Source organism: Panthera leo, chromosome A3 (assembly GCF_018350215.1).
Source record: "Panthera leo isolate Ple1 chromosome A3, P.leo_Ple1_pat1.1, whole genome shotgun sequence".
Taxonomy (NCBI): domain Eukaryota; kingdom Metazoa; phylum Chordata; class Mammalia; order Carnivora; family Felidae; genus Panthera; species Panthera leo.
In genome coordinates this window covers 38,281,073-38,290,461 of record NC_056681.1, presented here as the reverse complement: position 1 = coordinate 38,290,461, position 9,389 = coordinate 38,281,073, and the positions used below count along the sequence as shown (strand labels likewise).

General features: G+C 39.1%; 1 pseudogene; it reads left to right on the top strand.

The window, feature by feature from the left end:
• Positions 1 to 3,852: 3,852 nt before the first annotated feature.
• On the top strand, positions 3,853 to 8,316 carry LOC122215209 (annotated as a pseudogene).
• The last annotated feature ends 1,073 nt before the right edge of the window (positions 8,317 to 9,389 follow it).

Here is a 9,389-nt window from a genome sequence, read left to right as displayed (position 1 = left end):
TCTCTTCTAAAAACTGAAGAAGTTTGCCCCAAATACAAATTTCATTTTTACCTTTAAAACCACAGGAAAGTCATGCTTAAAATATGCTGGGTTTTTTTCTTAAATTATGGCTGTATGTTGGGGGGGGGGGGAACCAGTTGAATTGCTCCAGGCCTCAAAATTAAGATAGTAAAACATAGACCACAAGGTCTTCTGAGGTTAAAGTAAGGTAACTATTAAAAAGCATCTTGCAAACTATCAAACACTATAAATGCCAAGCCACTTCTGTTTCGCTTTTGTTTTCAGGGTGACTTGACCCAATCCTTCTGCAACTGATGAGTTAGAGCTCATTAGTTATCAAGTGTGGTTCTGCTTACATGTAGGCATATTGGGAGAAATATGCCAAAATTAACCTTTGCATCTCTTGGGATTAATATTTTGAAATATCTGAGTATGCCTTTCAATTGTATATTTCTGGGTAAATGACACTTCTCTTCCTGAGGCAGTTTTTTTTTTTTTTCAAAGGAGGGAAAGAGAGGGGCAGCGGGGGAAAACAGAAATTAGGATTAGAATTATTATAACGATAGTTAAAGAGAAAAAATAATACTGAGCCCTTGAATGAAATACAGGGTCTCCTCACCCTTCGCACAATGCAATAATCTTGAAAATTCATTTGTGATTTGTGATGAGGGATAGAAACAGAAAAGTGTTCATCTTTAGCCCAGAATGCTGCCCTATAGCCTGCATAGTTCCGATAAGGATCAAATAGGTGCTGGCTGTTACATTCTTAAAGCGTCTCATGACTGCCTGTACAGCTTCCTGGTTAATATCGAGCTGAAGGATAAGCACCAGAGAAAGCTTACAAAAGTAGTTTTACAAGTAGAAAGTCGAAGAAAACATTTATGATCTAATACTCCCTTACATCTCCTCCTCCTTGAGCACTAAGTGTATAATCACCACCATCATAAAGCAAAAGTGCAGCTCTTTCTGCCCCCGGGCCCGGTCCCCATGCTGTAATAAAAGCATCTTTTTGCACAAAAAACGTCTCAAGAATTCCTTCGTGACCGTTTACTCGCGTCCTCACATCAATTTCTGTATGTATATCATACTTCAAGAAAAGATAACTTAAAAAAATCTATACAAGTCATCTACACTCTACCTCACAAAATAAAATACTGCGCGCGCGGGCGTGCACACACACACTTACACACACACACACACACCCCAGCAGGTTGGGGAAATCATGAAGTCAATCATAAAGAAATTAAAAAATGCTTAATTTTTTATGCACATTTGTGATTAGTGTGAACAAAAGTGTGACTTTACTTCATGCACTTTTGCTACGGAAAGTGAACAAAAACCAGTGAACCTGGAAAACTCCCGAAACATGATGGCAGAGACCCCATCAGGAAAAAACTCAAGATGCCTTGATAAATAATCCAGTCTCAGTTTCTGGGCTAAATTTCAGGCTATAGCAGTTTAAGAATAGGTTTGGCACTATTATATATGCATGTATAGACTTATTTGTTACAATAGACTTTGTATATTTTTATTGTTATTTTTTATTTTTAGAAACGGCACATAATTTATATTCTCAGAGGTCGTAAGTCAGCTTTAACTACAATATTCCCTGATCCTAGCCTGAACCTTCCTGAGGTGCTAAAACTCAGCAAGGCGTTGTGGAAATCAATTGTAATTAGAGCAAGGAGAACCTATGTTGGAGTCTGCCCCCACTCAGCACTGAAAGGACCTTAAATGAATTGTGTAACTTCTTGAGTTGTACTGTGCAATTCTGAGTCTATCTGGAGTTGGTTAGATATCACAAGTCAATGGCAAACACCTCTACAAGACTGCTCTCACTTCAGATGCCAGCCCCAAGCTTGGGAGTTCCATTTGCCTGCACTTCTGACCAACTGGCTATAAATTCAGGAGTTCCCATTGTTCCTTAAGGCTTGATAGTTTGCTAGAAGATCTCACAGATTCAAGAAAGGCTGTACTTATAAATAATTAAAATAAAGAATACAAGTGAGGAGCAATCAGATGGAGAGATGCACAGGGTGATGTCTGGGATGGTCCCCAAAGTGAAATTTGCATGTCTTTTGGACATGTCCCCCTCCTGGCACATTAATGTATAATCACCAACTAAGGAAGCTCAATTGAGGTTTGGGTGTCAGGATATTTTACTGGGATTTCATTATGCAAGTATGATTGATTGGATCATTGGCCACATGACTGCACTCAATGCCCAGGCCCTCTTTCCTCCCAAGAGGTTGGACTGATATCATGTGCCCCTCCCAAAACATGAGACAACTGGTTGGTATTTCCAGTATGGATACCTGCCTTACCAATATGGGAAGCTCCCCCTCTATTTATCCTATATAATTTTCCTCTTCAAGGTCTTCATGTACCCCCAATCAGACTCACTGGTGTGTGGATTCATCTCTACTCTCCTCAGGCCATCAAACTAACTCCTACTGTATGCACTGAAAAGGAAGAACAACCCCTTCCTACAGGTTCACCTATCAGACTTCATCTGCCTTGGATAGCCATCAGGGAATAAAAGAGGACTTAGAACTAGATGGAGGGGCCATTGGATGAAGTACTCCTGTCCCCCAGATGCAATAATACACCTAACTGCAGTCCCCTTTTATAAAGATGGTTTAGCTCCTCTTCACCCTGCTAAGCTTGTGCCCCCCTCTCTCCCTGCCCCCATCTATTCCTCTGTGGTCCACCATGAAACAAACTACCCTGTGAGGGGAGCTCAGATTCCTCCTTCTCCTGGCCTCTTTGGGCAGTGGTCCATTCATGTTCAATGTTCTGGTGAGAGATTTTTACATCTCCAAGGCCTCCCTCTCAGCAGGAAGTAGCTTCAGAAGATGAGACCTTCAGCCCTTTCTCTTTAGAAATAAGGAGGGTCAAATCTGTCAGAGGGGAATAAGAGAGAGCAGGGACAGGACTCTGGTCCCCTCCACCTATCTAGGAAATCCAGGATTCCTAGATAATAATAATGTCCCTTGGGTAGATCTTCCAGGATAGCTATAGCCTTTGGGTAGGAATATGCAAAGGGAAGACCCTCACTGAATGGAGACACTCAACTATGAAGAGAGGACCAAACCAGCCTGCACCAAGGTAGACCCCAGTACTGACTTTCCCACTCACTATAATGCTAAAAATCATATGTGGGTGGAGATTTAACATGCTAATGACACATTCAATGTATGTAACACCATATTCTGTCCACTGTGTTTGGGCATTCAACCTCCAGTATCTCCTTACCCCAACCTACTTGGATGTGTCTCTTTTCCTACCTTAGCCCCTTTAAAAATTTTTTCAGGGAGCTAGCCTGAAGGACGCTTTCCCTTTGTGTTGTCTCCCTTGTGCTCTGGCATAAGCCCTAATAAAAGCCTCGCCTGGAACTCTTACTTGACCTCTATGCAATTTCTTGTTTAGAGAGCCCAAGGACCTAAGTTGATACCATCAACACTCATGCCATTAGCTTCAATCAATGACTTATAGGACTTGATGGGTACACTTCCAGCTTCCTCTCCCCTCAGATGGGTCAGGTCTAAGGCATTGTGAACTGTACTAGTCCCGTACTTCCTGAGTCACCTTGGGGACAACTGGTTTGACAACACATTCTTCTTTGGCGATGTTTCCTCCCTGTTTCCTTTCCTACTCCAGTCCCCTGTGTTACTTTTATCACCCCAATGAACTAAATGCCCATAAATTCTGGACTCAGGGTATGTTTCTGGGGAAAACTTCACTAAAAGTATGACCAATAATGTTCATTCCCTATTGTGGGTCTTGATAACGTGGATGTATTATCTCATTTCTGTTGTCCCTGAGATCTAGCATCTTGTCTTTACAACCACCATGTCCCATAGCCAGTGGCAATACAGAAGAAAGCTGAGGAGGAAGGAGTCCTGGTTTATTCTGGTAGATGGGTATTTGTATGGTAGGGAAAGATAGGATAAAATAGGCAGAGAGGGAAAGGTTAGGACCTGAGGTCCCTGGGGGGAAAAACACATACTTTGAAACAATGCTGGGAGTGTCTGATCACAGTAAATCCCCTCTGGGGTAAGGTTCTTCTTAAGAATGTAACAGACATAACCTACTCCCACTCAGGAATTTGACAATCAAAATACTTAACTCTAAGAAGTAAACCATAAAACTTATGTTACACAAGGACAGTATGACCATAGTCTGATTCTTCACACAATGCAACAAGCCAATCAGGCATGAACAACCTAATACCTAGAGTCACCTATCCAGTTAAGGGTAGAACCTGAGAAGGAAGGAAAGGGAAGGGAAGGGAAGGGGAGGGGCTGACCAGAACCTTGTAAAACAAAGACTCTTGCCTATAATCTAGGACATTCACTTTTGAGTGCCCTCTGTCAATAAAGAGAGCTTCCATACTATTCTTTCTTTCTGATCTTATATTCTAATAAGCTTTTGCCTGCTGCTCATTTTGTGTCCACCTCTTCATTCTTCAAAGTGGTGAGACAATGAATCCTGGATATTGAGGGGAAAAAATCCTGCAACGTTTGTGTGTATATGTGCATGCCCAGACAGTTCAATTTCTAAAAGTAAATATTTATTTAGTATTTTTGGGACAGTATTTCCCTTACTGATATTCTGAATAATCTGGAGTTTAGCGTGTTCCCAAAGAAATAAACCTGAATTGTGTTCAAGAAAGAAAAATTGTATGTTTCCTTAAGGTAAATTATCAGATTTCTTACCATAATCATTTATCAGAGAGAACTGTGACTTTATGAGATAAAATGCAAGAGGTGTTTTTTCTGCCTTTCTTATTGTTCCTTCTCCTCCTTGTTCTCTCTCCCTTCTTTTTGCCACTCCATAGTCCTTCCCTACACTGGTATTTCCTGGACATTCCCCACCTCTCACAGACACTTTTAAAAGATGGTATGCTTTGATGATTCCTCCAGATATCTGTCCCAGGGTTTATGCATTTTTACATAACAGCATATTTCCTCTATCTTCAACTCTTGCTAAAGCATTCCAAAAGACAGTGTCTCCCAAGGAAAGAGTTCAAAAATTGTTAGTCAGAATGTTATGTAGAAGTTTCTGGTTGTTCTTAGAATCATGAGTTCCTTCTAAGTCTTGGGTAATTCAGGAGGTATCAGACTTAAGTTTTGTAATGGAGAATAGATATAATCTGGGTTGATCAAGGATCAGATGGAGAGAAATGGTCAAGTTCTCTCTCTCTCTCTCTCTCTCTCTCTCTCTCTCTCTCTCTCTCTTTTAATTATGGAAGATTCCATCTACCTTCAAGTGGTTTCATGCAAGAATAAAGACTGGTTTACAATAGCTAAATAGCTCAAAAATATTTTCAAGAGCCCACAGTATACCATGAAACAGGTTTACTTTGCTTCAGGGAAGTGGGAAGGATAAGACATTCTTTCTATCCCTGAGCTTCAGGGATTTTGTCAGTAACAGTGACACCAAACATCTCTTCGGGCTTCTTTTTGGAACTGGAATGCCAAGAAGAGACAATTGATTTATCTCAGTATTTTCCACTGGAGAATCCAGGTTAGTTAAGAAGTCAGTTTGTTTCAAAATGTATGGGACTAAGACAAAAGAAGAGAAATATTTTGGTTACTGTTGATGTTTTTGCTGGGGTTGCAAGATCAGAGGACATGGTTCATAGCTAGTAAAAATTCTTAAATTTAATAGGGACCTAGGATTTTCAGAGTTCTGCAATTCTTCTTTTGAGAATTAGGTGTAGTGTTTTATGGAGGTGACAGTACCTTGAATTTTCTCTGTAGAGAAAGGAGTTTGCCATAAAAACATTGGATGTGTAACTAAAATATAATTAATTTTATTGTTAGAACCTCTTAACTTTTTATGAACTGAATTTGTTTTTAGTAAAAGAAGGCTACCTTTTCATCCAGTCAAGCATGTTTTCATAGCTCCCTTACAGAAATGCCCACATTTCTGCAATCCACTCAACACAGAAAGCCCTTTAATGAGCTAGGAATCTGTAATAGCTTGATGAGAAGCCCATTTCCCACCTTGTGCGGATTATCCAGCTGGTATCACTTTAATTTTTTTTTTTAATGTTTATTTATTTTTGAGAGAGAGAGGTGGGGGGAGAGGCAGAAAGAGAAGGAAACAAAATTCGAAGCAGACCCCAGGCTCTGAGCTGTCGGCACAGAGCCCCACACAGGGCTCAAACTCTTGAACCAAGATCATGACCTGAGCTGAAGACAGACACTTAACCCTCTGAGCCACCTAGATGCCCCGGTATCGCTTTAAAATCCCTCTGGGTTTAAAGGTTTAATAGTAATGATCTAGTGAAAATTGGTGTCTTCCATTGTTTAGTTAGTTATAAGGGTGTTTTGGAGTTTTTTTGTTTTTGGAGGGGGCCTTGGTCTGATTTGGACTGAAGACTTTTAATCTTCTTGTGTTTCTAGTTTGAGTGTGTTTTCACATTGATCAAGCATACCTAATAAACTTTTCTTTCTCCTAGAGGAGACAAAAGAAAATGAATGATTGCTGGTGAAAAGTGATAACTTTAGGTTAAAAGGAGTGTTATTGATTTGTTCTGTGTTATATGAATAATTCATAACGAAAGGAGAAAGCAGAGGTGCTTAGGGACACAACATTTATTGAAAAGTCATAATATTAAAAGTAGGGAAGAATTAAGAGTGAGAGATAAAGGAATTTTCCATTCTCTGATCTCTAATTCAGATATCTCCCTATGGTCTTTGACAGGAAATTATTACTGGGTAAAAGAAGAATTAGCATGTGTATGGCTCTATTGCTTGGGTGCGTGTGTGTGTGTGTGTGTGTGTGTGTGTGTGTGTGTGTGAGACTACCAATTAGTAGTCTTCTGTTAGGGTATTTCTACTGAGTTTTCAGATCCTAACTTCTGTTCCTGAAATACACTTCCCTTTATTCTGCTGATCTCTCTATTTCAAATAGTCAATGAATGCACTCTTTACATTGGCAATCTCTATGTACATATTTGAAAACAAATTTTAAATCTGATGGCACCAAGTTTTGATGAGACTGTGAAGCAACAGAAATTTTTATATATGCCTGATGGGAATATAAATTTTATAATTGGGTAATATTTTATAAGCTAGAAAATTTATATTCTAAACTCAATAATACCCCTCCAATGTTTTCCTTATTGGCAAAATGGAGTTAATAATGTATCTACTTAACAGAATTCTTAGATTAACTTAGTAAAACAAACTAGTAAAGCTAATTGAATTAATTAAGTCACTAAATTAGTAAAACAAACAGACTAATAAAAGTTAGCTCTTATTGGGGCGCCTGGGTGGCTCAGTCGGTTAAGCGTCCGACTTCAGCTCAGGTCACGATCTCGTGGTCCGTGAGTTCGAGCCCGCGTCGGGCTCTGTGCTGACAGCTCAGAGCCTGGAGCCTGTTTCAGATTCTATGTCTCCCTCTCTCTGACCCTCCCCTGTTCATGCTCTGTCTCTCTCTGTCTCAAAAATAAATAAAACGTTAAAAAAAAAAAGTTAGCTCTTATTATCATTAGTAGTAGTTGCAGTAACAGTTATAGTATATTCTTCTTGTTAACTATGTACTATAGAAAACCATTGTTTATAATAACAAAAAATTTTTTTGAAACAACTTCAAAGAATGAATAAGTTCTGTATACTCTTACAGTGGAATACTATACAGGCAGTACATGCATCAACAGGGATGAATCTCAAAAATATATCATTGAGTAAAAACCAATTTTCAGAAAAATAAAGTACGATACCAGTTATACTTAGGCTAAAATATACAAACAATATTGTATAGACTTTATAAGGTATAATTATAAATGCTTTAAAAGCTTAAAGAAGATATAGAAATAATAATCCCCAAATTCAGGATTGCTGATAACTCAAGTGAGGAATGAGGGGTCTGTAATCAGAGATGGAATTTCACTTTCCAACTTGGGTCCCACATAGAAGGGTGGAGAGAAGAAGGGCTGTTCTGCTATCAACGAGGTAGTGACCAGAGAATACACATCAACATTGACAAGTGCATCTGTGGAGTGGTTTCAAGAAGCATGCCCCTTGGGCACTTAAAGGGATCCAGAAATTTGCCATGAAGGAGATGGGAACTCCAGACATGCACATGGACACCAGCTTCAACAAAGCTGTCTGGGCCAAAGAAATAAGGAATATTCCATACCATATCTATGTGCGGTTGTCCTGAAAATGTAATGAGGATGAAGAGTCGTCAAACAAGCTCTGTATGTTAGTTACCTATGTACCTGTCACCACTTTTGAAAATTTACAGACCGTTAATGTGGATGAGAACTAATGGTTGATTGCCAAGTAAAGGTATAAAACTTCAAAAAAAAAAAAATGGAATTTCAATTGGATGGTGATTCTATTACTTAAGTTGGGAGTTCACTGTATCTTTCATTGTCTTTTACTTCATCTTAAATATTGCCCTCCAAATAAATTAGCACAGAACAACAGAAAAGAACAAATACCATATTAATGAATTGGTGTTTGTGTGTTTCCTGTGAATAGTACTTATTTGTTAACTAAGTAGGAGCCTGTATATTGAAAATCAGAAGTGTTCATACAAAAAAGGGCTTGAGTCTCTGCTGAGACTGGAACAAAAAACACACTGTGGAAATGTATGCATCCAACACTCACCAGTCAACATCCATAGAGTTACAGAAGGCAGGCCAGTTGGCCTGAGAACCAATAAGTCATCAGCTTTGCCCAAGTGAGCTGAATTGCTTTGTCTGTTCTGAATTTCACAAAATATTTTGCTCTTCCATGGCCCTAGGGATGGTTTTATCCATTTACATCTGAACTATTTTTATATTCCTTGCTGGCTGTTCCTTATCATGCCCATGCCAGCATTTGCTCTCATGTTAACATTTCCAGAGGGTGGTATTTTGCCTGAAACACATATCAGAGCTCATTTATTTATTTATTGAGAGTCTATCATGTGCCAATAATTATTGGGTACTGACTCAACTCTTTTAAATGTTTGATAAATGGCTTTTGAATCTATTTTTCTGAATATTATTTATCCATATGAGAAATGTTCCCGAGGTAGGCCAGAAAGGTGAAGCGGCTCTAAGGGACATCTTTCTCATGCTGCATGTCCTCTATCCTCACCAGTGTCCTCCTTGAACCCCAAAGTTGGTGTCAGGTATGTTTCTAAAAGATCCTCCAAAGCCCAAAGCCCTTTATATTATGTCAGGGTTACTCATGATTATTAAGTTTGTAAACATCTTTTACATTTTACATTTTTGGTTGGAAGAAGTGAGAACATTTCTGAGATCAACTTATTTTTTCACTTAGTATCAGTTATAGGGCTGATTTTAAATCAATTCTTAGGGGCGTCTGGGTGGCTCAGTCAGTTGAGCATCCAACTTAGGCTCAGGTCATGATCTCATGGTT